This window comes from Pseudophryne corroboree, unplaced genomic scaffold, assembly GCF_028390025.1.
Source record: "Pseudophryne corroboree isolate aPseCor3 unplaced genomic scaffold, aPseCor3.hap2 scaffold_144, whole genome shotgun sequence".
Classification (NCBI taxonomy): domain Eukaryota; kingdom Metazoa; phylum Chordata; class Amphibia; order Anura; family Myobatrachidae; genus Pseudophryne; species Pseudophryne corroboree.
In genome coordinates this window covers 193,974-221,768 of record NW_026968068.1, presented here as the reverse complement: position 1 = coordinate 221,768, position 27,795 = coordinate 193,974, and the positions used below count along the sequence as shown (strand labels likewise).

Sequence of the window (27,795 nt, the reverse complement as noted above, 5' to 3'; positions counted from 1 at the left end):
CGTTCTGTCTTTAAACTGATAAAAGAAACCCCAATAATATGGGCATACCTCCCAACTTTGTCGGCTCGCAAAGAGGGACACACGCGCGGCGAAGTCGCGCGCGCTCCCAAAAAGGGTGTGGCCTAAGTAAAAGGGGGCGTGGCTTCGCGGGAGGACCCGCGATCGCGAGTCACGCCCCCGTTTTCGGCACTGAGCGGGCATGCCCAGCGCTCTGTGAGCCGCTGGCATGCCACCTCTCCCTCTGACTTCAGTGAATAGACGCTGTGCGCATGCGCACAGCGTCTATTCACCGCTGCTCTGCTAAGCAGGGCAGCGACAGACAGAGCCTCCCAATTGTCCTCCCCACCGCGGGACACTGCGGCCCGCAGGTGGGACAGCGGGACAGTCCCCAAAAAACGGGACTGTCCCGCGAAAATCGGGACAGTTGGGAGGTATGATATGGGGCATGCAAAAATTGAGATAAAACTCAGTTTTGCTCCTCTCCACGGAAATCTTTAGTAAAAGGCGAAAGATTTGTTCGTTCTGAAGAGAAACCAGAGCATGACCAAGATTCCACCTGTCGCCTGAGTGCCATGCCAGCAGTCCTCATTCAGCTCAAAGTGAGCACCCAATTTGAAAGAAAGAAAGCAGATTTCTCACCAGGCTTCCCCTTGCTATAAACATGGTTTGTACTCTTTTCCATGTGCTCCCAGATCTTTCAAGCAATTAGTATGGTCAAGAAAGTTCTGCTTGAAAAGAAACAGACATTTATTGTCATTGTTATGCAAATAAACTTACATTAAAGCTAACAAGAAAGCACACTCGTTCTGTCTTTAAACTGATAAAAGAAACCCCAATAATATGGGGCATGCAAAAATTGAGATAAAATTCAGTTTTGCTCCTCTCCACGGATAATCTTTAATAAAAGGCGAAAGATTTGTTCGTTCTGAAGAGAAACCAGAGCATGACCAAGATTCCACCTGTCGCCTGAGTGCTGTGCCAGCAGTCCTCATTCAGATCAAAGTGAGTGCCCAATTTGAAAGAAAGCAGATTTCTCACCTGGCTTCTCCTTGCTATAAGCATGGTTTGTACTGTATTCCATGTGCTCCCAGATCTTTAAAGCAAGTAGCATGGTCAAGAAAGTTCTGTTTGAACATAAATAAACATTTACTGTCATTTCTATGCAAATGAGCTTACATTAAAGCACACTCATTCTATCTTTAAACCGGTAAAAGAAACCCCAAAAAGATGGGGCATGCAAAAATTGAGATAAAACTCGGTTTTGCTCCTCTCCACGGAAATCTTTAGTAAGAGGCGAAAGATTTGTTCGTTCTGAAGAGAAACCAGAGCATGACCAAGATTTTTATATGAAAATATGTGTTCTCCCTGCAGTTGTTGTCCCCAGATGAGAGTTCCCTTGTGCTGCCTCAGCTGAATCTCCTTTACTTGACAGAGATGTGCCTGAGCAGCGGCCCTCCCCAGCCCTATCCCAAATCATACTTATTTTGCATAGGCGATACCATGGTCATGAAGATTGTTCTCCCAGGGTGAGGTTCATTCATTGCATTCTGGGTATGCTGACCCCTGTGATTTCCCCAAATGTGGGAAACTCGACTGCATTATTTGTGGTAGTGGGGGACTGTGTTTGTGCTTTCCTCTGGTCAGCTCTGGTAAAAGTCTGATTTATTTGTCTCAGATCTTCCTCTAGCCTTGTTCTTCTTTCGAGAGTTCCCTTGTGCTGCCTCAGTTGGATCTCTTTCACTTGACAGGGGGGTGCCCGAGTAGCGACCCTCCCCAGCTCTAGCCCAACTCCTACTTACCTGCCAGGTGAGATACTATGATCATGAAGGTGCTTCTCCCAGGGCAAGGCTCACCCATTGCACTCTGGGTGTGGTGCCCCTGCGATTTCCCCAAATGTGGGAAGCTTGACTGCATAATTTGTGTTTCCCCTGGTCGGCTCTCGTATAATTCAGATCTCTTTGTCTCAGGTCTCTCTCCAGCCTAGTTTGCTGTCTGTTTCCACTTCTTTTTTCATGAGCCCCTCCCTTTTATACCCTTGTGCACTATCCTGACTTCTCCTCTTGTCTGCTTACTTTGTGCCTTCCAATGCACAATGCAAACTACTGGTAGTGCTGCAGGGCCCACACCCTTTTACTTGCCGTACAGAGCAGCTCTGGAGCTGTTACAGTGCCCAGCTGCTGCAAGAAATCAGCTTGAATGCTTCAGGGGCTGGGGCATAGCCAACATGAGCCCCACACCGAAGGAGGGTGGAGGTGTTTAATGCGAACTAGGGGTCATCCAAGTGCCGCAAAAGGCCGCTATGCCCTGCACGCCCCTTTTCTCTTTTCATATGCAGACGAGGGTTGAAGCCAACTTTGACCCACTGCTTGGATGACATCACCGTATGCAAATCCATCTGCTGCAGGCCTTCCCCCAGGAATGCTTGCACTAGTTGTTGCATTTGGTTTGTTGTTTGGGGGTGCTTCATTATTAGGCAGCCTTCTGCCCTCCCATGTTCATCTGAAAATATGTGTTCTCCCTGCAGTTGTTGTCCCCAGATGAGAGTTCCCTTGTGCTGCCTCAGTTGAATCTCCTTTACTTGACAGAGATGTGCCTGAGCAGCGGCCCTCCCCAGCCCTATCCCAAATCATACTTATTTTGCATAGGAGATACCATGGTCATGAAGATTGTTCTCCCAGGGTGAGGTTCATTCATTGCATTCTGGGTATGCTGACCCCTGTGATTTCCCCAAATGTGGGAAACTCGACTGCATTATTTGTGGTAGTGGGGGACTGTGTTTGTGCTTTCCTCTGGTCAGCTCTGGTAAAAGTCAGATTTATTTGTCTCAGATCTTCCTCTAGCCTTGTTCTTCTTTCGAGAGTTCCCTTGTGCTGCCTCAGTTGAATCTCCTTCACTTGACAGGGGGGTACCCGAGCAGCGACCCTCCCCAGCTCTAGCCCAACTTCTACTTACCTGGCAGGTGAGATACTATGATCATGTAGGTGCTTCTCCCAGGGCAAGGCTCACCCATTGCACTCTGGGTGTGCTGCTCCTGCGATTTCCCCAAATGTGGGAAACTTGACTGCATAATTTGTGTTTCCCCTGGTCTGCTCTCGTATAATTCAGATCTCTTTGTCTCAGGTCTCTCTCCAGCCTAGTTTGCTGTCTGTTTCAACTTCTCTTTTCTTGAGCCGCTCCCTTCTATGCCCTTGCGCACTATCCTGACTTCTCCCGTCTGCTTACTTTGTGCCTTCCAATGCACAATGCAAACTACAGGTAGTGCTGCAGGGCCCACACCCTTTTACTTGCCGTTCAGAGCAGCTCTGGAGCTGTTACAGTGCCCAGCTGCTGCAAGAAATCAGCTTGAATGCTTCAGGGGCTGGGGCATAGCCAACATGAGCCCCACACCGAAGGAGGGTGGAGGTGTTTAATGCGAACTAGGGGTCATCCAAGCGCCGCAAAAGGCCGCCATGCCCTGCACGCCCCTTTTCTCTTTTCATATGCAGACGAGGGTTGAAGCCAACTTTGACCCACTGCTTGGATGACATCACCATATGCAAATCCATCTGCTGCAGGCCTTCCCCCAGGAATGCTTGTACTAGTTGTTGCATTTGGTTTGTTGTTTGGGGGTGCTTCAGTATTAGGCTGCCTTCTGCCCTCCCATGTTTATCTGAAAATATGTGTTCTCCCTGCATTTGTTGTCCCCAGATGAGAGTTCCCTTGTGCTGCCTCAGTTGAATCTCCTTTACTTGACAGAGATGTGCCTGAGCAGCGGCCCTCCCCAGCCCTATCCCAAATCATACTTATTTTGCATAGGCGATACCATGGTCATGAAGATTGTTCTCCCAGGGTGAGGTTCATTCATTGCATTCTGGGTATGCTGACCCCTGTGATTTCCCCAAATGTGGGAAACTCAACTGCATTATTTGTGGTAGTGGGGGACTGTGTTTGTGCTTTCCTCTGGACAGCTCTGGTAAAAGTCAGATTTATTTGTCTCAGATCTTCCTCTAGCCTTGTTCTTCTTTCGAGAGTTCCCTTGTGCTGCCTCAGTTGGATCTCTTTCACTTGACAGGGGGGTGCCCGAGCAGCGACCCTCCCCAGCTCTAGCCCAACTCCTACTTACTTGCCAGGTGAGATACTATGATCATGAAGGTGCTTCTCCCAGGGCAAGGCTCACCCATTGCACTCTGGGTGTGGTGCCCCTGCGATTTCCCCAAATGTGGGAAGCTTGACTGCATAATTTGTGTTTCCCCTGGTCGGCTCTCGTATAATTCAGATCTCTTTGTCTCAGGTCTCTCTCCAGCCTAGTTTGCTGTCTGTTTCCACTTCTTTTTTCATGAGCCCCTCCCTTTTATACCCTTGTGCACTATCCTGACTTCTCCTCCTGTCTGCTTACTTTGTGCCTTCCAATGCACAATGCAAACTACAGGTAGTGCTGTAGGGCCCACACCCTTTTACTTGCCGTACAGAGCAGCTCTGGAGCTGTTACAGTGCCCAGCTACTGCAAGAAATCAGCTTGAATGCTTCAGGGGCTGGGGCACAGCCAACATGAGCCCCACACCGAAGGAGGGTGGAGGTGTTTAATGTGAACTAGGGGTCATCCAAGCGCCGCAAAAGGCCGCCATGCCCTGCACGCCCCTTTTCTCTTTTCATATGCAGACGAGGGTTGAAGCCAACTTTGACCCACTGCTTGGATGACATCACCGTATGCAAATCCATCTGCTGCAGGCCTTCCCCCAGGAATGCTTGCACTAGTTGTTGCATTTGGTTTGTTGTTTGGGGGTGCTTCAGTATTAGGCAGCCTTCTGCCCTCCCATGTTCATCTGAAAATATGTGTTCTCCCTGCAGTTGTTGTCCCCAGATGAGAGTTCCCTTGTGCTGCCTCAGTGGAATCTCCTTTACTTGACAGAGATGTGCCTGAGCAGCGGCCCTCCCCAGCCCTATCCCAAATCATACTTATTTTGCATAGGAGATACCATGGTCATGAAGATTGTTCTCCCAGGGTGAGGTTCATTCATTGCATTCTGGGTATGCTGACCCCTGTGATTTCCAAAATGTGGGAAACTCGACTGCATTATTTGTGGTAGTGGGGGACTGTGTTTGTGCTTTCCTCTGGTCAGCTCTGGTAAAAGTCAGATTTATTTGTCTCAGATCTTCCTCTAGCCTTGTTCTTCTTTCGAGAGTTTCCTTGTGCTGCCTCAGTTGGATCTCTTTCACTTGACAGAGGGGTGCCCGAGCAGCGACCCTCCCCAGCTCTAGCCCAACTCCTACTTACCTGCCAGGTGAGATACTATGATCATGAAGGTGCTTCTCCCAGGGCAAGGCTCACCCATTGCACTCTGATTTCCCCAAATGTGGGAAGCTTGACTGCATAATTTGTGTTTCCCCTGGTCGGCTCTCGTATAATTCAGATCTCTTTGTCTCAGGTCTCTCTCCAGCCTAGTTTGCTGTCTGTTTCCACTTCTTTTTTCATGAGCCCCTCCCTTTTATACCCTTGTGCACTATCCTGACTTCTCCTCCTGTCTGCTTACTTTGTGCCTTCCAATGCACAATGCAAACTACAGGTAGTGCTGCAGGGCCCACACCCTTTTACTTGCCGTACAGAGCAGCTCTGGAGCTGTTACAGTGCCCAGCTGCTGCAAGAAATCAGCTTGAATGCTTCAGGGGCTGGGGCATAGCCAACATGAGCCCCACACCGAAGGAGGGTGGAGGTGTTTAATGCGAACTAGGGGTCATCCAAGCGCCGCAAAAGGCCGCCATGCCCTGCACGCCCCTTTTCTCTTTTCATATGCAGACGAGGGTTGAAGCCAACTTTGACCCACTGCTTGGATGACATCACCGTATGCAAATCCATCTGCTGCAGGCCTTCCCCCAGGAATGCTTGCACTAGTTGTTGCATTTGGTTTGTTGTTTGGGGGTGCTTCAGTATTAGGCAGCCTTCTGCCCTCCCATGTTCATCTGAAAATATGTGTTCTCCCTGCAGTTGTTGTCCCCAGATGAGAGTTCCCTTGTGCTGCCTCAGTTGAATCTCCTTTACTTGACAGAGATGTGCCTGAGCAGCGGCCCTCCCCAGCCCTATCCCAAATCATGCTTATTTTGCATAGGAGATACCATGGTCATGAAGATTGTTCTCCCACGGTGAGGTTCATTCATTGCATTCTGGGTATGCTGACCCCTGTGATTTCCCCAAATGTGGGAAACTCGACTGCTTTATTTGTGGTAGTGGGGGACTGTGTTTGTGCTTTCCTCTGGTCAGCTCTGGTAAAAGTCAGATTTCTTTGTCTCAGATCTTCCTTTAGCCTTGTTCTTCTTTCGAGAGTTCCCTTGTGCTGCCTCAGTTGGATCTCCTTCACTTGACAGGGGGGTACCCGAGCAGCGACCCTCCCCAGCTCTAGCCCAACTTCTACTTACCTGGCAGGTGAGATACTATGATCATGTAGGTGCTTCTCCCAGGGCAAGGCTCACCCATTGCACTCTGGGTGTGCTGCTCCTGCGATTTCCCCAAATGTGGGAAACTTGACTGCATAATTTGTGTTTCCCCTGGTCGGCTCTCGTATAATTCAGATCTCTTTGTCTCAGGTCTCTCTCCAGCCTAGTTTGCTGTCTGTTTCAACTTCTCTTTTCTTGAGCCGCTCCCTTCTATGCCCTTGCGCACTATCCTGACTTCTCCCGTCTGCTTACTTTGTGCCTTCCAATGCACAATGCAAACTACAGGTAGTGCTGCAGGGCCCACACCCTTTTACTTGCCGTTCAGAGCAGCTCTGGAGCTGTTACAGTGCCCAGCTGCTGCAATAAATCAGCTTGAATGCTTCAGGGGATGGGGCATGGCCAACATGAGCCCCACACCAAAGGAGGGTGGGGTGTTTAATGCGAACTAGGGGTCATCCAAGCACCGCAAAAGGCCGCCATGCCCTGCACGCCCCTTTTCTCTTTTCATATGCAGATGAGGGTTGAAGCCAACTTTGACCCACTGCTTGGATGACATCACCGTATGCAAATCCGTCTTCTGCAGAACTTCCCCCAGGAATGCTTGCACTAGTTGTTGCATTTGGTTTGTTGTTTGGGGGTGCTTCAGTATTAGGCAGCCTTCTGCCCTCCCATGTTCATCTGAAAATATGTGTTCTCCCTGCAGTTGTTGTCCCCAGATGAGAGTTCCCTTGTGCTGCCTCAGTTGAATCTCCTTTACTTGACAGAGATGTGCATGAGCAGCGGCCCTCCCCAGCCCTATCCCAAATCATACTTATTTTGCATAGGAGATACCATGGTCATGAAGATTACTCTCCCAGGGTGAGGTTCATTCATTGCATTCTGGGTATGCTGACCCCTGTGATTTCCCCAAATGTGGGAAACGCGACTGCTTTATTTGTTGGTAGTGGGGGACTGTGTTTGTGTTTTCCTCTGATCTCTGGTAAAAGTCAGATTTCTTTGTTTCAGATCTTCCTCTAGCCTTGTTCTTCTTTCGAGAGTTTCCTTGTGCTGCCTCAGTTGGATCTCCTTCACTTGACAGGGGGGTGCCCGAGCAGCGACCCTCCCCAGCTCTAGCCCAACTCCTACTTACCTGCCAGGTGAGATACTATGATCATGAAGGTGCTTCTCCCAGGGCAAGGCTCACCCATTGCACTCTGGGTGTGCTGCCCCTGCGATTTCCCCAAATGTGGGAAACTTGACTGCATAATTTGTGTTTCCCCTGGTCAGGTCTCGTATAATTCAGATCTCTTTGTCTCTGGTCTCTCTCCAGCCTAGTTTGCTGTCTGTTTCCACTTCTCTTTTCTTGAGCCGCTCCCTTCTATGCCCTTGCGCACTATCCTGACTTCTCCTCCTTTCTGCTTACTTTGTGCCTTCCAACGCACAATGCGAACTACAGGTAGTGCTGCAGGGCCCACACCCTTTTACTTGCCTTACAGAGCAGCTCTGGAGCTGTTACAGTGCCCAGCTGCTGCAAGAAATCAGCTTGAATGCTTCAGGGGCTGGGGCATAGCCAACATGAGCCCTACACCGAAGGAGGGTGGAGGTGTTTAATGCAAACTAGGGGTCAGCCAAGTGCCACAAAAGGCCACCATGCCCTGCACGCCCCTTTTCTCTTTTCATATGCAGACGAGGGTTGAAGCCAACTTTGACCCACTGCTTGGATGACATCACCATATGCAAATCTATCTGCTGCAGGCCTTCCCCCAGGAATGCTTGCACTAGTTGTTGCATTTGGTTTGTTGTTTGGGGGTGCTTCAGTATTAGGCAGCCTTCTGCCCTCCCATGTTCATCTGAAAATATGTGTTCTCCCTGCAGTTGTTGTCCCCAGATGAGAGTTCCCTTGTGCTGCCTCAGTTGAATCTCCTTTACTTGACAGAGATGTGCCTGAGCAGCGGCCCTCCCCAGCCATATCCCAAATCATACTTATTTTGCATAGGAGATACCATTGTTATGAAGATTGTTCTCCCAGGGTGCGGTTCATTCATTGCACTCTGGGTATGCTGACCCCTGTGATTTCCCCAAATGTGGGAAACTCGACTGCATTATTTGTGGTAGTGGTGGACTGTGTTTGTGCTTTCCTCTGGTCAGCTCTGGTAAAAGTCAGATTTCTTTGTCTCAGATCTTCCTCTAGCCTTGTTCTTCTTTCGAGAGTTCCTTTGTGCTGCCTCAGTTGGATCTCCTTCACTTGACAGGGGGGTGCCCGAGCAGCGACCCTCCCCAGCTCTAGCCCAACTCCTACTTACCTGCCAGGTGAGATACTATGATCATGAAGGTGCTTCTCCCAGGGCAAGGCTCACCCATTGCACTCTGGGTGTGCTGCTCCTGCGATTTCCCCAAATGTGGGAAACTTGACTGCATAATTTGTGTTTCCCCTGGTCAGGTCTCGTATAATTCAGATCTCTTTGTCTCAGGTCTCTCTCCAGTCTAGTTTGCTGTCTGTTTCCACTTCTCTTTTCTTCAGCAGCTCCCTTCTATGCCCTTGCGCACTATCCTGACTTCTCCTCCTTTCTGCTTACTTTGTGCCTTCCAACGCACAATGCGAACTACAGGTAGTGCTGCAGGGCCCACAACCTTTTACTTGCCTTACAGAGCAGCTCTGGAGCTGTTACAGTGCCCAGCTGCTGCAAGAAATCAGCTTGAATGCTTCAGGGGCTGGGGCATAGCCAACATGAGCCCCACACCGAAGGAGGGTGGAGGTGTTTAATGCAAACTAGGGGTCAGCCAAGTGCCGCAAAAGGCCACCATGCCCTGCACGCCCCTTTTCTCTTTTCATATGCAGACGAGGGTTGAAGCCAACTTTGACCCACTGCTTGGATGACATCACCATATGCAAATCTATCTGCTGCAGGCCTTCCCCCAGGAATGCTTGCACTAGTTGTTGCATTTGGTTTGTTGTTTGGGGGTGCTTCAGTATTAGGCAGCCTTCTGCCCTCCCATGTTCATCTGAAAATATGTGTTCTCCCTGCAGTTGTTGTCCCCAGATGAGAGTTCCCTTGTGCTGCCTCAGTTGAATCTCCTTTACTTGACAGAGATGTGCCTGAGCAGCGGCCCTCCCCAGCCATATCCCAAATCATACTTATTTTGCATAGGAGATACCATTGTTATGAAGATTGTTCTCCCAGGGTGCGGTTCATTCATTGCACTCTGGGTATGCTGACCCCTGTGATTTCCCCAAATGTGGGAAACTCGACTGCATTATTTGTGGTAGTGGTGGACTGTGTTTGTGCTTTCCTCTGGTCAGCTCTGGTAAAAGTCAAATTTCTTTGTCTCAGATCTTCCTCTAGCCTTGTTCTTCTTTCGAGAGTTCCTTTGTGCTGCCTCAGTTGGATCTCCTTCACTTGACAGGGGGGTGTCCGAGCAGCGACCCTCCCCAGCTCTAGCCCAACTCCTACTTACCTGCCAGGTGAGATACTATGATCATGAAGGTGCTTCTCCCAGGGCAAGGCTCACCCATTGCACTCTGGGTGTGCTGCCCCTGCAATTTCCCCAAATGTGGGAAACTTGACTGCATAATTTGTGTTTCCCCTGGTCGGCTCTCGTATAATTCAGATCTCTTTGTCTCAGGTCTCTCTCCAGCCTAGTTTGCTGTCTGTTTCCACTTCTCTTTTCTTGAGCCCCTCCCTTCTATACCCTTGTGCACTATCCTGACTTCTCCTCCCGTCTGCTTACTTTGTGCCTTCCAATGCACAATGCAAACTACAGGTAGTGCTGCAGGGCCCACACCCTTTTACTTGCCTTACAGAGCAGCTCTGGAGCTGTTACAGTGCCCAGCTGCTGCAAGAAATCAGCTTGAATGCTTCATGGGATGGGGCATGGCCAACATGAGCCCCACACCAAAGGAGGGTGGGGGTGTTTAATGCGATCTAGGGGTCATCCAAGCAGCGCAAAAGGCCGCCATGCCCTGCACGCCCCTTTTCTCTTTTCATATGCAGATGAGGGTTGAAGCCAACTTTGACCCACTGCTTGGATAACATCACCATATGCAAATCCATCTGCTGCAGGCCTTCCCCCAGGAATGCTTGCACTCGTTGTTGCATTTGGTTTGTTGTTTGGGGGTGCTTCAGTATTAGGCAGCCTTCTGCCCTCCCATGTTCATCTGAAAATATGTGTTCTCCCTGCAGTTGTTGTCCCCAGATGAGAGTTCCCTTGTGCTGCCTCAGTTGAATTAACTTTACTTGACAGAGATGTGCCTGAGCAGCGGCCCTCCCCAGCCCTATCCCAAATCATACTTATTTTGCATAGGAGACACCATGGTCATGAAGATTGTTCACCCAGGGTGAGGTTCATTCATTGCATTCTGGGTATGCTGACCCCTGTGATTTCCCCAAATGTGGGAAACTCGCCTGCATTATTTGTGGTAGTGGGGGACTGTGTTTGTGTTTTCCGCTGGTCAGCTCTGGTAAAAGTCAGATTTCTTTGTCTCAGATCTTCCTCTAGCCTTGTTCTTCTTTCGAGAGTTCCATTGTGCTGCCTCAGTTGGATCTCCTTCACTTGACAGGGGGGTGCCCGAGCAGCGACCCTCCCCAGCTCTAGCCCAACTCCTACTTACCTGCCAGGTGAGATACTATGATCTTGAAGGTGCTTCTCCCAGGGCAAGGCTCACCCATTGCACTCTGGCTGTGCTGCCCCTGCGATTTCCCCAAATGTGGGAAACTTGACTGCATAATTTGTGTTTCCCCTGGTCGGCTCTCGTATAATTCAGATCTCTTTGTCTCTCTCCAGCCTAGTTTGCTGTCTGTTTCCACTTCTCTTTTCTTGAGCCGCTCCCTTCTATGCCCTTGCGCACTATCCTGACTTCTCCCGTCTGATTACTTTGTGCCTTCCAACGCACAATGCGAACTACAGGTAGTGCTGCAGGGCCCACACCCTTTTATTTGCCTTACAGAGCAGCTCTGGAGCTGTTACAGTGCCCAGCTGCTGCAAGAAATCAGCTTGAATGCTTCAGGGGCTGGGGCATAGTCAACATGAGCCCCACACCGAAGGAGGGTGGAGGTGTTTAATGCGAACTAGGGGTCATCCAAGCGCCGCAAAAGGCCGCCATGCCCTGCATAACCCTTTTCTCTTTTCATATGCAGATGAGGGTTCCAGCCAACTTTGGCCCACTGCTTGGATGACATCACCGTATGCAAATTCGTCTCCTGCAGACCTTCCCCCAGGAATGCTTGTACTAGTTATTGCATATGGTTTGATATTTGATGGTGCTTCAGTATTAGGCAGCCTTCCGCCCTCCCATGTTCATCTGAAAAGATGTGGTCTCCCTGCAGTTGTTGTCCCCAGACGAGAGTTCCCTTGTGCTTCCTCAGTTGAATCTCCTTAACTTGACGGGGGAGGGGCTGCCCGAGCAGCCACCCTCCCCAGCCCTATCCCAACTCATACTTATTTTGCATATGAGATCTCTATATCATGAAGATTGTTCTCACAGGGTGAGGTTCATCCATTATATTTTAAAATAGGAAGGTTCAAATTACATATTTGAATTGCATCTATGTGCTGGATTCAAATGTCCCCCCCCCCTTCCTTTCTCAATTGTGCCCGTCAGCAGCTATTCTAAGGTTGCTGCCAATGGGTGTGACACATTAATTTCTTCTGTGGGGTACACTGGACTCCACAAGGATTCACATTGGGGTGTAGAGTAGGATCTTGATCTGAGGCACCAACCGGCTCAAAGCTTTTGACTGTTCCCAAGATGCTCAGCGCATTCTCCTCTATAACCCCGCTTCCATGAACAGGGAGCTCAGTTTGTAGTTGTTGCCTTCAGTAGCAGGCCACTTAACAGGGGCCTGCCTCAAGCAGCCTATTCTTAGCTATTAATTTTGACAAGAAAAGAAGAACTTTTTTTATGAGAATCTACAAGGGCTGCAGCAGGCTAGGTCTAATAGACATCTTTACTGCAGCTTCATCACTCCCAGCGGCACTGTATACTCCCGTGCCCTGGTTGCTGGGTCACTGCAGCGGAGGCTCCGGTTTCTTCCTAAGGTCAGTCACACACAATGTAACACCCCGGTATAACAAGTGTGTAAACTATGTGGAACAGGTCAGGGATACCTTGATGGACTATTCCTCCTTCAGCAGCAGCTCTTCTCTATTCCTGGCAGAGAGGCAAGGTTTCCCCAGACACAAAGAAAGGCAGGCAGGGCTTTGTATGAAAGAATAAATGGTTTACCACATAACTCAGAAAAGGAACTGATTACAGTAGGGAAGGGAAAGATTTGATTCAAGCAACTTAAACACAGACACCATATACACTTTAAGTCATTACACAAATGGTAATATAACTAAATCTGAGATTAATACTATGTTGCTTAGTAATAGAAATCAACTTATGCAGACAATATTTAAGTCCCAGATAACATTGGTGTCACTGCAGGGAGTCTCTATGTGCACGTTGGGGCCCGGTTATGTTGTTACATAGTTATATGCAGCTATTGTCTCCTTTAGCTGTGAACAAAATATTGTAGCTCTGTGTAGTAAAGATGATTGTTTAAAACAAACTGGAGCTGCTTCCCATGTAAATCGCTGCATAGGTATAGTAAATATAGGATAATGTCCTTTGCAGTGGAGTAGGTTTCAGTATAAATATGGATTTATCTCACCCAGTCAATAGATGTTTCTGAGGCAGTTTCCCCTCAGATGTAGGCCAGTCAGCATTGGTATAAAGGCTTTATACTCTCCTGTCTCTGACACTTGCTGTGCACTCTCTTGGCTGAGAGTGTCATGGCGTTCTTACTTGTTAATTGCTGCACTTCCACTGCTGTATTTTGCACTACTGCTTACTCTCTCATGCAATTTTCAGCTTATTTGTCTCCCCTCTCTCAGCTGCTCATCTCTGCGTAATGGCGTCGCCAGCTCTTTCCTCACCATGGCTCCAACTGACTTCTCAAACTGCTGTTCAATTTTCTTTTAAATAAACTTTATTTAAAATGGCACAGGCAACTACACTGTTGTCAAAAATGTCCTTGTTGTTATGGGATATCACACGTGCCCCCCCCCCCCAAAACATGCGTGTCCTCACGCATTTTGGTTTTATCCCTATATAAACTTCTCACTATATCCAGTCACATTCATTAGTGAACACAGATTATGTCTGAAACATTAACATTTATCAACATTTTTAACATCAGTATCTGATAGGTATAATTCCTTTTGTGCTATAGTACATTAACACATGCTCCTGGAGCAATCGGTTGAAATCTGGACAGTATATGGTCTTGAAAAGTTTGTCTAGGAAACCTCAACCCCCCTGCCATGGATGAGTATTGAACTCTTTCTAAACTGTCTTTGGGACATGCTGTACAAAACTGCAGCTGACTATGGTGGTTTTCTGTTTTGCAAGCCCTAGTCTTCTTGCCTCCTTGTCGGTGACAAACCACCTTAGTCTGCTGTAAATACATTTTATGAGCCTCTTCCATTCCATCTTGGGATTCAGTATCACAGCTGGTTTGGGACAATGGATTCTGGAGAGAAAGAGGCAGCAAGGTTCTTCTTACAGAACAGGTTGGACAGTTTCGGCACCATCTCTTGATGTCTTCCCTCATTTCAACCCAAAAGAACTTTTTCCAGATGCTTGTTTCCATCCTTTTGCACCCAGGGTGACCTGACTTGTCGTGATATTCTTCAAGCACATAACAAGCACTTTGTCTTGGAATTACAAGTTGACTGATCCTATAATGAGTATTAGGATCCACACTACATCGAACCAACTGTCCTTTCTCTTCAAACAGCCTTTCTCGCTGTCTCAACAACTTCAGGAGTTCTGGCGAGGATTCTTGCCTTTGTCGCTTGGTCAGGTATTTCCCAATCTTCAGTAAGGCTTTGAGGTGTCTTATCATCTGACTTTTATCTTGCAGGTGGTCAAAACTGGTTCCTTGAATAGGTTGCTCACAGTTTCTAGAACTGGATGCTATATTATTCATGCCTAACATTGAAGCATTCTTTCGGATAATCTGGACACTGGAGATGGGCATTTCTATCATTATTTGGCTAGCCTTATTTTTTTCATGTTCCTCTCTTACAGATAATTCTGTTATCATTCTTCCCTTTTGTTTGGCTATCCCAGGTTGAAGGCCTTGTTTCTCCTGGAGCTTGTCAGTTTGAAACTCTCCTTGGAGTGCTGCTACGAGCTCCTCACAGCAGTTCCGCAACACATTCATGCCCACTATCACTGGAGGCAATCCATCATCTTGGGCAGTGGTGATGATGAAGCCTTGCTGTGGTAGCACTGTTCGTCCGATTTGAATTTCAGCTTCCGAGTATCCTTTGCAAGGGATGCAGTGCCCATTGCTTGCAATCGGGTTTATCAATGTGGAAGTTGACGGAAACATCTGTTCCTCAGTCCAATGCTGCTCAAACTGTGTTGCTTGTATTGTGGTCACTTGTGATCCAGTGTCTAAGAGAGCGGGCATTGAGACTCCATTGATGCAAACTTGAACCACCGGGCTTTGGCTAACATAACGGGTTAACCACATGAATTTGGAGTTTAAATGATCTGGCTGCTCAAATTCTCTCTTAATTTGTCCGCTTCCTTCACAGCTTTGAAAAATGGGTCGCCTTTGGGAGGCAAAGTGGTTGGAAAAAAGTGTCTCCCTGTTTCTATGTAGGTCCCATTGGGAACTGTTCAGTGGTCTCCTCTCCTGGCACCATTCCATTTCTTCATGGAGCAGTGCCTGCTGTCTCTTCAGAATCTGCAGGTCTCTGCGCATCTCTGTCACACCACGTGTCAGTTCAGCCAGCAGACTTCGTAACTCACTAGAAGAGTCAAATATGCATGTCTTTGAACATGGCACTGTCACTCCTTTTACTGTAGGTGGGTAAGTAGCTCCTTTAAAACTTGACTCCTGGGCATCAGAATTCTCTTGATACCGTGGCATCTCTGGAATAGACTCTTGTGGAACAGCCCCTGAAGTAAGACTGGAGCCTAGAACTTTAATCGCAGCCTCTTTAAAATCCAGGAATGTGCTTCCAGGCTTCTGCAATCTCAATAGTCGCAGCTGAGTTTTACAAATTCGCCCCTTGCACCTTCAGTGAACTGGTCCAATAACATTTTCTCTTTGTCATGCACTTGCTCAGGGTCTGCTTGCTGAACATCTCTGAGTGCTTCCTGCAAGCTGAGGGCATAGCCCCGTAGTGACTCTCCTGGTTGTTGCTTTCGAGCAAAGAAGTGCATTTTAAGTTCTGACACTGTCCTTGTGTCAAATGTGGTAGCAAGCCTGTTGAGGATCTGGTCCACAGTCTTCTTCTCTTCAGTAGGCCAGGAAGTAACCTCTCTAAGTGCAAGCCCTTTCAACTGTCCCATCAAGATCTCCACCTTTTGCTGCTCTTTCAGCGGGTACAGACGAAACAAAGACTGCAGTAGTATCCTCATCAGTTTATTTTTGTCAATTACCATTTTAATAATCGGGTAAAGAAAATTAAGTGGATTTTTGAAAGAAAACAATACTGTCAATATACTATTAAAACAAATTAAAATGGTAAAAGTTATTGTACTTTAAGTAAAAATAAAAGAGCAAAAATATCAATCCCAGTTTTGGATTACTTTAATTAACAAAAAAAAATGCATATAGCAGAGGATAGTTTCAATCTGCCTACCTCTGGGCTATGGACCCAGCATGCTTCCATTACAGTACTCTGCTGCACATGTAATTGCAAGAGATCCTGAAGCACTCACTCATCATGGGAAAGTACCAATGTGTTTCTTCATTGGTTGATGGAAGAAACATCTTACAAAAACTCTCCAGATTATTGACTATTTAAAGTTTTTCTTGGAAACGTTCTAGATGAATGCTTATCAGCCTTTGTCAGTATGTACTTTTGCAAAGTGTCGCTGTGGCGCAATCAGTTAGTGTGTACGGCTATTAACCAAAAGGTTGGTGGTTCAATCCCACCCAGGGACGTAATTGACCTTGTTATCAGATTTTGGTGATCTTTAAGTAGACAAGTCAAAATTGCAAACCCCCTCTTATGGTGTAGGGTACCTGGCCTTCTCTGATGTAATCAGAGTTAGATTTAATTAAGTGATTTTATAAAAAAAACAGCTAGGAAGCACAATTTAGCAGTGGGTTGCAGAGAAAAAGAAAAATGCTGGCAGAAAAATCCAATTGAGTGATTAAACAGCTCTTCATTTTCTGGCTTTATTTTTATGATAACAAATTTGTTCTCTGAAAAGTGTCCACAAAGCCAAGTATCTGATTAACATCTTTGTAGGGATGGTTTTTCACCTATTACTAAATTAAACTTGCTTCATTGGAAAGGCAGCAAGATGTATCCTCATTTCAATATCTACGGAAATAATACAGGTTGACACCATGAAACATTAACGCCACTGCATCTTTGCTGTTTTCTCATGTGGAAGTCTGTTTAATGTGAAAACAAGGTGATCTCTAATTAGCACACAGGTAAGGAATTAAGAAAATCTTTATTTAAGGGTGAAGATGTTTCTCACAAAATCGTTGCCCCAATGCATCATTGAAATCCAAGCTGGAAAGATGATTTTAATATATTACTTGAACATTTTATATTGCTCTTCTGGTGATAATGTAGTTTGTTTTTGTCAATTACCATTTTAATAATCGGGTAAAGAAAATTAAGTGGATTTTTGAAAGAAAACAATACTGTCAATATACTATTAAAACAAATTAAAATGGTAAAAGTTATTGTACTTTAAGTAAAAATAAAAGAGCAAAAATATCAATACCAGTTTTGGATTACTTTAATTAACAAAAAAAAAAATGCATATAGCAGAGGATAGTTTCAATCTGCCTACCTCTGGGTTATGGACCCAGCATGCTTCCATTACAGTACTCTGCTGCACATGTAAGTGCAAGAGATCCTGAAGCACTCACTCATCATGGGAAAGTACCAATGTGTTTCTTCATTGGTTGATGGAAGAAACATCTTACAAAAACTCTCCACATTATTGACTTTTTAAAATGTTTCTAGGAATCGTTCTAGATGAATGCTTATTAGCCTTTGTCAGTATGGACTTTTGCAAAGTGTTGCTGTGGTGCAATCAGTTACTGCGTAAGGCTATTAACCAAAAGGTTGGTGGTTCAATCCCACCCAGGGACGTAATTGACCTTGTTATCAGATTTTGGTGATCTTTATGTAGACAAGTCAAAATTTCGAAAACCCCTGTTATGGTGTAGGGTACCTGGCCTTCTCTGATGTAATCAGAGTTAGATTTGATTCAGTGATTTTATAAAAACAGCTAGGAAGCACAATTTAGCAGTGGGTTGCAGAGAAAAAGAAATATGCTGGCAAAAAAATCCAATTGAGTGATTAAATAGCTCTTCATTTTCTGGCTTTATTTTTATGCTAACAAATTTGTTCTCTGAAAAGTGTCCACAAAGCCAAGTATCTGATTAACATCTTTGTAGGGATGGTTTTTCACCTATTACTAAATTAAACTTGCTTCATTGGAAAGGCAGCAAGGTGCATCCTCATTTCAATATCTACTGAAATAATACAGGTTGACACCAGGAAACATTAACGCCACTGCATCCTTGCTGCTTTCTCATGTGGAAGTCTGTTTAATGTGAAAACAAGGTGATATCTAATTAGCACACAGGTAAGGAATTAAGAAAATCTTTATTTAAGGGTGAAGATGTTTCTCACAAAATCGTTGCCCCAATGCATCATTGAAATTCAAGCTGGAAAGATGATTTTAATATATCATTTGTACATTTTGTATTGCTCTTCTGGTGACAATGTAGTTTGTTTTTGTCAATTACCATTTTAATAATCGGGTAAAGAAAATTAATTGGATTTTTGAAAGAAAACAATACTGTCAATATACTATTAAAACAAATTAAAATGGTAAAAGTTATTGTACTTTAAGTAAAAATAAAAGAGCAAAAATATCAATCCCAGTTTTGGATTACTTTAATTAACAAAAAAAAATGCATATAGCAGAGGATAGTTTCAATCTGCCTACCTCTGGGTTATGGACCCAGCATGCTTCCATTACAGTACTCTGCTGCACATGTAAGTGCAAGAGATCCTGAAGCACTCACTCATCATGGGAAAGTACCAATGTGTTTCTTCATTGGTTGATGGAAGAAACATCTTACAAAAACTCTCCACATTATTGACTTTTTAAAATGTTTCTAGGAATCGTTCTAGATGAATGCTTATTAGCCTTTGTCAGTATGGACTTTTGCAAAGTGTTGCTGTGGCGCAATCAGTTACTGTGTAAGGCTAATAACCAAAAGGTTGGTGGTTCAATCCCACCCAGGGACGTAATTGACCTTGTTATCAGATTTTGGTGATCTTTATGTAGACAAGTCAAAATTTCAAACCCCCTCTTATGGTGTAGGGTACCTGGCCTTCTCTGATGTAATCAGAGTTAGATTTGATTCAGTGATTTTATAAAAACAGCTAGGAAGCACAATTTAGCAGTGGGTTGCAGAGAAAAAGAAATATGCTGGCAAAAAAATCCAATTGAGTGATTAAACAGCTCTTCATTTTCTGGCTTTATTTTTATGCTAACAAATTTGTTCTCTGAAAAGTGTCCACAAAGCCAAGTTTCTGATTAACACCTTTGTAGGGATGGTTTTTCACCTATTACTAAATTAAACTTGCTTCATTGGAAAGGCTGCAAGATGCATCCTCATTTGAATATCTACTGAAATAATACAGGTTGACACCAGGAAACATTAACGCCACTGCATCCTTGCTGCTTTCTCATGTGGAAGTCTGTTTAATGTGAAAACAAGGTGATATCTAATTAGCACACAGGTAAGGAATTAAGAAAATCTTTATTTAAGGGTGAAGATGTTTCTCACAAAATCGTTGCCCCAATGCATCATTGAAATTCAAGCTGGAAATATTATTTTAATATATCACTTGTACATTTTGTATTGCTCTTCTGGTGACAATGTAGTTTGTTTTTGTCAATTACCATTTTAATAATCGGGTAAAGAAAATTAAGTGGATTTTTGAAAGAAAACAATACTGTCAATATACTATTAAAACAAATGAAAATGGTAAAAGTTATTGTACTTTAAGTAAAAATAAAAGAGCAAAAATATCAATCCCAGTTTTGGATTACTTTAATTAACAAAAAAAAACGCATATAGCAGAGGATAGTTTCAATCTGCCTACCTCTGGGCTATGGACCCAGCATGCTTCCATTCCAGTACTCTGCTGCACATGTAATTGCAAGAGATCCTGAAGTACTCACTCATCATGGGAAAGTACCAATGTGTTTCTTCATTGGTTGATGGAAGAAACATCTTACAAAAACTCTCCAGATTATTGACTACTTAAAGTTTTTCTAGGAAACGTTCTAGATGAATGCTTATTAGCCTTTGTCAGTATGTACTTTTGCAAAGTGTCGCTGTGGCGCAATCAGTTAGTGTGTACGGCTATTAACCAAAAGGTTGGTAGTTCAATCCCACCCAGGGATGTAATTGACCTTGTTATCAGATTTTGGTGATCTTTAAGTAGACAAGTCAAAATTTCAAAAACCCCTGTTATGGTATTGGGTACCTGGCCTTCTCTGATGTAATCAGAGTTAGATTTGATTCAGTGATTTTATAAAAACAGCTAGGAAGCACAATTTAGCAGTGGTTTGCAGAGAAAAAGAAATATGCTGGCAAAAAAAATCCAATTGAGTGATTTAACAGCTCTTCATTTTCTGGCTTTATTTTTATGCTAACAAATTTGTTCTCTGAAAAGTGTCCACAAAGCCAAGTATCTGATTAACATCTTTGTAGGGATGGTTTTTCACCTATTACTAAATTAAACTTGCTTCATTGGAAAGGCAGCAAGATGCATCCTCATTTCAATATCTACTGAAATAATACAGGTTGACACCAGGAAACATTAACGCCACTGCATCCTTGCTGCTTTCTCATGTGGAAGTCTGTTTAATGTGAAAACAAGGTGATATCTAATTAGCACACAGGTAAGGAATTAAGAAAATCTTTATTTAAGGGTGAAGATGTTTCTCACAAAATCGTTGCCCCAATGCATCATTGAAATTCAAGCTGGAAAGATGATTTTAATATATCACTTGTACATTTTGTATTGCTCTTCTGGTGACAATGTAGTTTGTTTTTGTCAATTACCATTTTAATAATAGGGTAAAGAAAATTAAGTGGATTTTTGAAAGAAAACAATACTGTCAATATACTATTAAAACAAATTAAAATGGTAAAAGTTATTGTACTTTAAGTAAAAATAAAAGAGCAAAAATATCAATCCCAGTTTTGGATTACTTTAATTAACAAAAAAAAATGCATATAGCAGAGGATAGTTTCAATCTGCCTACCTCTGGGTTAAGGGGCCCAGCATGCTTCCATTGCAGTACTCTGCTGCACATGTAAGTGCAAGAGAACCTGAAGCACTCACTCATCATGGGAAAGTACCAATGCGTTTCTTCATTGGTTGATGGAAGAAACATCTTACAAAAACTCTCCAGATTATTGACTTTTTAAAGTTTTCTAGGAAACGTTCTAGATGAATGCTTATTAGCCTTTGTCAGTATGTACTTTTGCAAAGTGTCTCTGTGGTGCAATCGGTTAGTGTGTTTGGTTATTAACCAAAGGGTTGGTGGTTCAATCCCACCCAGGGATGTTATTGACCTTGTCATCAGATTTTGGTGATCTTTAAGTAGACAAGTCAAAATTTCAAACCCCCTCTTATGGTGTAGGGTACCTGGCCTACTCTGATGTAATCAGAGTTAGATTTGATTAAGTGATTTTATAAAAAAACAGCTAGGAAGCACAATTTAGCAGTGGTTTGCAGAGAAAATGAAATATGCTGGCAGAAAAATCCAATTGAGTGATTAAACAGCTCTTCATTTTCTGGCTTTATTTTTATGCTAACTAATTTGTTCTCTGAAAAGTGTCCACAAAGCCAAGTATCGGATTAACATCTTTGTAGGGATGGTTTTTCACCTATTACTAAATTAAACTTGCTTCATTGGAAAGGCAGCAAGATGCATCCTCATTTCAATATCTACTGAAATAATACAGGTTGACACCAGGAAACATTAACGCCACTGCATCCTTGCTGCTTTCTCATGTGGAAGTCTGTTTAATGTGAAAACAAGGTGATATCTAATTAGCACACAGGTAAGGAATTAAGAAAATCTTTATTTAAGGGTAAGATGTTTCTCACAAAATCGTTGCCCCAATGCATCATTGAAATTCAAGCTGGAAAGATGATTTTAATATATCATTTGTACATTTTGTATTGCTCTTCTGGTGACAATGTAGTTTGTTTTTGTCAATTACCATTTTAATAATCGGGTAAAGAAAATTAATTGGATTTTTGAAAGAAAACAATACTGTCAATATACTATTAAAACAAATTAAAATGGTAAAAGTTATTGTACTTTAAGTAAAAATAAAAGAGCAAAAATATCAATCCCAGTTTTGGATTACTTTAATTAACAAAAAAAAATGCATATAGCAGAGGATAGTTTCAATCTGCCTACCTCTGGGTTATGGACCCAGCATGCTTCCATTACAGTACTCTGCTGCACATGTAAGTGCAAGAGATCCTGAAGCACTCACTCATCATGGGAAAGTACCAATGTGTTTCTTCATTGGTTGATGGAAGAAACATCTTACAAAAACTCTCCACATTATTGACTTTTTAAAATGTTTCTAGGAATCGTTCTAGATGAATGCTTATTAGCCTTTGTCAGTATGGACTTTTGCAAAGTGTTGCTGTGGCGCAATCAGTTACTGTGTAAGGCTATTAACCAAAAGGTTGGTGGTTCAATCCCACCCAGGGACGTAATTGACCTTGTTATCAGATTTTGGTGATCTTTATGTAGACAAGTCAAAATTTCAAACCCACTCTTATGGTGTAGGGTACCTGGCCTTCTCTGATGTAATCAGAGTTAGATTTGATTCAGTGATTTTATAAAAACAGCTAGGAAGCACAATTTAGCAGTGGGTTGCAGAGAAAAAGAAATATGCTGGCAAAAAAATCCAATTGAGTGATTAAACAGCTCTTCATTTTCTGGCTTTATTTTTATGCTAACAAATTTGTTCTCTGAAAAGTGTCCACAAAGCCAAGTTTCTGATTAACACCTTTGTAGGGATGGTTTTTCACCTATTACTAAATTAAACTTGCTTCATTGGAAAGGCAGCAAGATGCATCCTCATTTGAATATCTACTGAAATAATACAGGTTGACACCAGGAAACATTAACGCCACTGCATCCTTGCTGCTTTCTCATGTGGAAGTCTGTTTAATGTGAAAACAAGGTGATATCTAATTAGCACACAGGTAAGGAATTAAGAAAATCTTTATTTAAGGGTGAAGATGTTTCTCACAAAATCGTTGCCCCAATGCATCATTGAAATTCAAGCTGGAAAGATGATTTTAATATATCACTTGTACATTTTGTATTGCTCTTCTGGTGACAATGTAGTTTGTTTTTGTCAATTACCATTTTAATAATCGGGTAAAGAAAATTAAGTGGATTTTTGAAAGAAAACAATACTGTCAATATACTATTAAAACAAATGAAAATGGTAAAAGTTATTGTACTTTAAGTAAAAATAAAAGAGCAAAAATATCAATCCCAGTTTTGGATAACTTTAATTAACAAAAAAAAACGCATATAGCAGAGGATAGTTTCAATCTGCCTACCTCTGGGCTATGGACCCAGCATGCTTCCATTACAGTACTCTGCTGCACATGTAATTGCAAGAGATCCTGAAGTACTCACTCATCATGGGAAAGTACCAATGTGTTTCTTCATTGGTTGATGGAAGAAACATCTTACAAAAACTCTCCAGATTATTGACTACTTAAAGTTTTTCTAGGAAACGTTCTAGATGAATGCTTATTAGCCTTTGTCAGTATGTACTTTTGCAAAGTGTCGCTGTGGCGCAATCAGTTAGTGTGTACGGCTATTAACCAAAAGGTTGGTGGTTCAATCCCACCCAGGGATGTAATTGACCTTGTTATCAGATTTTGGTGATCTTTAAGTAGACAAGTCAAAATTTCAAAAACCCCTGTTATGGTGTAGGGTACCTGGCCTTCTCTGATGTAATCAGAGTTAGATTTTATTCAGTGATTTTATAAAAACAGCTAGGAAGCACAATTTAGCAGTGGTTTGCAGAGAAAAAGAAATATGCTGGCAAAAAAATCCAATTGAGTGATTAAACAGCTCTTCATTTTCTGGCTTTATTTTTATGCTAACAAATTTGTTCTCTGAAAAGTGTCCACAAAGCCAAGTATCTGATTAACATCTTTGTAGGGATGGTTTTTCACCTATTACTAAATTAAACTTGCTTCATTGGAAAGGCAGCAAGATGCATCCTCATTTCAATATCTACTGAAATAATACAGGTTGACACCAGGAAACATTAACGCCACTGCATCCTTGCTGCTTTCTCATGTGGAAGTCTGTTTAATGTGAAAACAAGGTGATATCTAATTAGCACACAGGTAAGGAATTAAGAAAATCTTTATTTAAGGGTGAAGATGTTTCTCACAAAATCGTTGCCCCAATGCATCATTGAAATTCAAGCTGGAAAGATGATTTTAATATATCACTTGTACATTTTGTATTGCTCTTCTGGTGACAATGTAGTTTGTTTTTGTCAATTACCATTTTAATAATAGGGTAAAGAAAATTAAGTGGATTTTTGAAAGAAAACAATACTGTCAATATACTATTAAAACAAATTAAAATGGTAAAAGTTATTGTACTTTAAGTAAAAATAAAAGAGCAAAAATATCAATCCCAGTTTTGGATTACTTTAACAAAAAAAAAATGCATATAGCAGAGGATAGTTTCAATCTGCCTACCTCTGGGTTAAGGGGCCCAGCATGCTTCCATTGCAGTACTCTGCTGCACATGTAAGTGCAAGAGATCCTGAAGCACTCACTCATCATGGGAAAGTACCAATGCGTTTCTTCATTGGTTGATGGAAGAAACATCTTACAAAAACTCTCCAGATTATTGACTTTTTAAAGTTTTCTAGGAAACGTTCTAGATGAATGCTTATTAGCCTTTGTCAGTATGTACTTTTGCAAAGTGTCTCTGTGGTGCAATCGGTTAGTGTGTTTGGTTATTAACCAAAGGGTTGGTGGTTCAATCCCACCCAGGGATGTTATTGACCTTGTCATCAGATTTTGGTGATCTTTAAGTAGACAAGTCAAAATTTCAAACCCCCTCTTATGGTGTAGGGTACCTGGCCTACTCTGATGTAATCAGAGTTAGATTTGATTAAGTGATTTTATCAAAAAACAGCTAGGAAGCACAATTTAGCAGTGGTTTGCAGAGAAAATGAAATATGCTGGCAGAAAAATCCAATTGAGTGATTAAACAGCTCTTCATTTTCTGGCTTTATTTTTATGCTAACTAATTTGTTCTCTAAAAAGTGTCCACAAAGCCAAGTATCGGATTAACATCTTTGTAGGGATGGTTTTTCACCTATTACTAAATTAAACTTGCTTCATTGGAAAGGCAGCAAGATGCATCCTCATTTCAATATCTACTGAAATAATACAGGTTGACACCAGGAAACATTAACGCCACTGCATCCTTGCTGCTTTCTCATGTGGAAGTCTGTTTAATGTGAAAACAAGGTGATATCTAATTAGCACACAGGTAAGGAATTAAGAAAATCTTTATTTAAGGGTAAGATGTTTCTCACAAAATCGTTGCCCCAATGCATCATTGAAATTCAAGCTGGAAAGATGATTTTAATATATCACTTGTACATTTTGTATTGCTCTTCTGGTGACAATGTAGTTTGTTTTTGTCAATTACCATTTTAATAATCGGGTAAAGAAAATTAAGTGGATTTTTGAAAGAAAACAATACTGTCAATATACTATTAAAACAAATTAAAATGGTAAAAGTTATTGTACTTTAAGTAAAAATAAAAGAGCAAAAATATCAATACCAGTTTTGGATTACTTTAATTAACAAAAAAAATGCATATAGCAGAGGATAGTTTCAATCTGCCTACCTCTGGGTTATGGACCCAGCATGCTTCCATTACAGTCCTCTGCTGCACATGTAAGTGCAAGAGATCCTGAAGCACTCACTCATCATGGGAAAGTACCAATGTGTTTCTTCATTGGTTGATGGAAGAAACATCTTACAAAAACTCTCCACATTATTGACTTTTTAAAATGTTTCTAGGAATCGTTCTAGATGAATGCTTATTAGCCTTTGTCAGTATGGACTTTTGCAAAGTGTTGCTGTGGCGCAATCAGTTACTGTGTAAGGCTATTAACCAAAAGGTTGGTGGTTCAATCCCACCCAGGGATGTAATTGACCTTGTTATCAGATTTTGGTGATCTTTATGTAGACAAGTCAAAATTTCGAAAACCCCTGTTATGGTGTAGGGTACCTGGCCTTCTCTGATGTAATCAGAGTTAGATTTGATTCAGTGATTTTATAAAAACAGCTAGGAAGCACAATTTAGCAGTGGGTTGCAGAGAAAAAGAAATATGCTGGCAAAAAAATCCAATTGAGTGATTAAATAGCTCTTCATTTTCTGGCTTTATTTTTATGCTAACAAATTTGTTCTCTGAAAAGTGTCCACAAAGCCAAGTATCTGATTAACATCTTTGTAGGGATGGTTTTTCACCTATTACTAAATTAAACTTGCTTCATTGGAAAGGCAGCAAGATGCATCCTCATTTCAATATCTACTGAAATAATACAGGTTGACACCAGGAAACATTAACGCCACTGCATCCTTGCTGCTTTCTCATGTGGAAGTCTGTTTAATGTGAAAACAAGGTGATATCTAATTAGCACACAGGTAAGGAATTAAGAAAATCTTTATTTAAGGGTAAGATGTTTCTCACAAAATCGTTGCCCCAATGCATCATTGAAATTCAAGCTGGAAAGATGATTTTAATATATCACTTGTACATTTTGTATTGCTCTTCTGGTGACAATGTAGTTTGTTTTTGTCAATTACCATTTTAATAATCGGGTAAAGAAAATTAAGTGGATTTTTGAAAGAAAACAATACTGTCAATATACTATTAAAACAAATTAAAATGGTAAAAGTTATTGTACTTTAAGTAAAAATAAAAGAGCAAAAATATCAATACCAGTTTTGGATTACTTTAATTAACAAAAAAAATGCATATAGCAGAGGATAGTTTCAATCTGCCTACCTCTGGGTTATGGACCCAGCATGCTTCCATTACAGTCCTCTGCTGCACATGTAAGTGCAAGAGATCCTGAAGCACTCACTCATCATGGGAAAGTACCAATGTGTTTCTTCATTGGTTGATGGAAGAAACATCTTACAAAAACTCTCCACATTATTGACTTTTTAAAATGTTTCTAGGAATCGTTCTAGATGAATGCTTATTAGCCTTTGTCAGTATGGACTTTTGCAAAGTGTTGCTGTGGCGCAATCAGTTACTGTGTAAGGCTATTAACCAAAAGGTTGGTGGTTCAATCCCACCCAGGGATGTAATTGACCTTGTTATCAGATTTTGGTGATCTTTATGTAGACAAGTCAAAATTTCGAAAACCCCTGTTATGGTGTAGGGTACCTGGCCTTCTCTGATGTAATCAGAGTTAGATTTGATTCAGTGATTTTATAAAAACAGCTAGGAAGCACAATTTAGCAGTGGGTTGCAGAGAAAAAGAAATATGCTGGCAAAAAAATCCAATTGAGTGATTAAATAGCTCTTCATTTTCTGGCTTTATTTTTATGCTAACAAATTTGTTCTCTGAAAAGTGTCCACAAAGCCAAGTATCTGATTAACATCTTTGTAGGGATGGTTTTTCACCTATTACTAAATTAAACTTGCTTCATTGGAAAGGCAGCAAGATGCATCCTCATTTCAATATCTACTGAAATAATACAGGTTGACACCAGGAAACATTAACGCCACTGCATCCTTGCTGCTTTCTCATGTGGAAGTCTGTTTAATGTGAAAACAAGGTGATATCTAATTAGCACACAGGTAAGGAATTAAGAAAATCTTTATTTAAGGGTGAAGATGTTTCTCACAAAATCGTTGCCCCAATGCATCATTGAAATTCAAGCTGGAAAGATGATTTTAATATATCATTTGTACATTTTGTATTGCTCTTCTGGTGACAATGTAGTTTGTTTTTGTCAATTACCATTTTAATAATCGGGTAAAGAAAATTAATTGGATTTTTGAAAGAAAACAATACTGTCAATATACTATTAAAACAAATTAAAATGGTAAAAGTTATTGTACTTTAAGTAAAAATAAAAGAGCAAAAATATCAATCCCAGTTTTGGATTACTTTAATTAACAAAAAAAATGCATATAGCAGAGGATAGTTTCAATCTGCCTACCTCTGGGTTATGGACCCAGCATGCTTCCATTACAGTACTCTGCTGCACATGTAAGTGCAAGAGATCC

General features: G+C 42.3%; 20 non-coding genes across 20 annotated transcripts; 17 read left to right on the top strand and 3 right to left on the bottom strand.

The window, feature by feature from the left end:
• Positions 1-429: 429 nt before the first annotated feature.
• Positions 430-542, bottom strand: LOC134996962 (U5 spliceosomal RNA). Its single transcript, XR_010199520.1, has one exon. It is a non-coding gene; the product is annotated as a U5 spliceosomal RNA (small nuclear RNA).
• A 286-nt stretch (positions 543-828) lies between these two features.
• Positions 829-945, bottom strand: LOC134996976 (U5 spliceosomal RNA). The gene has a single exon (XR_010199533.1). It is a non-coding gene; the product is annotated as a U5 spliceosomal RNA (small nuclear RNA).
• A 270-nt stretch (positions 946-1,215) lies between these two features.
• On the bottom strand, positions 1,216-1,331 carry LOC134996900 (U5 spliceosomal RNA). Its single transcript, XR_010199460.1, has one exon. It is a non-coding gene; the product is annotated as a U5 spliceosomal RNA (small nuclear RNA).
• A 144-nt stretch (positions 1,332-1,475) lies between these two features.
• On the top strand, positions 1,476-1,639 carry LOC134997038 (U1 spliceosomal RNA). Its single transcript, XR_010199593.1, has one exon. It is a non-coding gene; the product is annotated as a U1 spliceosomal RNA (small nuclear RNA).
• Positions 1,640-1,791: 152 nt separating this feature from the next.
• LOC134997401 (U1 spliceosomal RNA) lies at positions 1,792-1,954 on the top strand. Its single transcript, XR_010199922.1, has one exon. It is a non-coding gene; the product is annotated as a U1 spliceosomal RNA (small nuclear RNA).
• Positions 1,955-2,628: 674 nt separating this feature from the next.
• On the top strand, positions 2,629-2,792 carry LOC134997148 (U1 spliceosomal RNA). The gene has a single exon (XR_010199699.1). It is a non-coding gene; the product is annotated as a U1 spliceosomal RNA (small nuclear RNA).
• A 152-nt stretch (positions 2,793-2,944) lies between these two features.
• LOC134997175 (U1 spliceosomal RNA) lies at positions 2,945-3,107 on the top strand. Its single transcript, XR_010199725.1, has one exon. It is a non-coding gene; the product is annotated as a U1 spliceosomal RNA (small nuclear RNA).
• Positions 3,108-3,778: 671 nt separating this feature from the next.
• LOC134997001 (U1 spliceosomal RNA) lies at positions 3,779-3,942 on the top strand. Its single transcript, XR_010199557.1, has one exon. It is a non-coding gene; the product is annotated as a U1 spliceosomal RNA (small nuclear RNA).
• Positions 3,943-4,094: 152 nt separating this feature from the next.
• Positions 4,095-4,257, top strand: LOC134997414 (U1 spliceosomal RNA). The gene has a single exon (XR_010199933.1). It is a non-coding gene; the product is annotated as a U1 spliceosomal RNA (small nuclear RNA).
• A 674-nt stretch (positions 4,258-4,931) lies between these two features.
• Positions 4,932-5,094, top strand: LOC134997076 (U1 spliceosomal RNA). Its single transcript, XR_010199630.1, has one exon. It is a non-coding gene; the product is annotated as a U1 spliceosomal RNA (small nuclear RNA).
• A 972-nt stretch (positions 5,095-6,066) lies between these two features.
• Positions 6,067-6,230, top strand: LOC134997146 (U1 spliceosomal RNA). Its single transcript, XR_010199698.1, has one exon. It is a non-coding gene; the product is annotated as a U1 spliceosomal RNA (small nuclear RNA).
• A 152-nt stretch (positions 6,231-6,382) lies between these two features.
• On the top strand, positions 6,383-6,545 carry LOC134997188 (U1 spliceosomal RNA). The gene has a single exon (XR_010199737.1). It is a non-coding gene; the product is annotated as a U1 spliceosomal RNA (small nuclear RNA).
• Positions 6,546-7,215: 670 nt separating this feature from the next.
• LOC134997259 (U1 spliceosomal RNA) lies at positions 7,216-7,380 on the top strand. The gene has a single exon (XR_010199803.1). It is a non-coding gene; the product is annotated as a U1 spliceosomal RNA (small nuclear RNA).
• A 149-nt stretch (positions 7,381-7,529) lies between these two features.
• Positions 7,530-7,692, top strand: LOC134997244 (U1 spliceosomal RNA). The gene has a single exon (XR_010199789.1). It is a non-coding gene; the product is annotated as a U1 spliceosomal RNA (small nuclear RNA).
• Positions 7,693-8,366: 674 nt separating this feature from the next.
• Positions 8,367-8,530, top strand: LOC134997115 (U1 spliceosomal RNA). The gene has a single exon (XR_010199668.1). It is a non-coding gene; the product is annotated as a U1 spliceosomal RNA (small nuclear RNA).
• A 152-nt stretch (positions 8,531-8,682) lies between these two features.
• LOC134997256 (U1 spliceosomal RNA) lies at positions 8,683-8,845 on the top strand. Its single transcript, XR_010199800.1, has one exon. It is a non-coding gene; the product is annotated as a U1 spliceosomal RNA (small nuclear RNA).
• Positions 8,846-9,519: 674 nt separating this feature from the next.
• Positions 9,520-9,683, top strand: LOC134997114 (U1 spliceosomal RNA). Its single transcript, XR_010199667.1, has one exon. It is a non-coding gene; the product is annotated as a U1 spliceosomal RNA (small nuclear RNA).
• A 152-nt stretch (positions 9,684-9,835) lies between these two features.
• Positions 9,836-9,998, top strand: LOC134997223 (U1 spliceosomal RNA). Its single transcript, XR_010199768.1, has one exon. It is a non-coding gene; the product is annotated as a U1 spliceosomal RNA (small nuclear RNA).
• Positions 9,999-10,672: 674 nt separating this feature from the next.
• LOC134997161 (U1 spliceosomal RNA) lies at positions 10,673-10,836 on the top strand. Its single transcript, XR_010199712.1, has one exon. It is a non-coding gene; the product is annotated as a U1 spliceosomal RNA (small nuclear RNA).
• A 152-nt stretch (positions 10,837-10,988) lies between these two features.
• LOC134997396 (U1 spliceosomal RNA) lies at positions 10,989-11,151 on the top strand. The gene has a single exon (XR_010199917.1). It is a non-coding gene; the product is annotated as a U1 spliceosomal RNA (small nuclear RNA).
• The last annotated feature ends 16,644 nt before the right edge of the window (positions 11,152-27,795 follow it).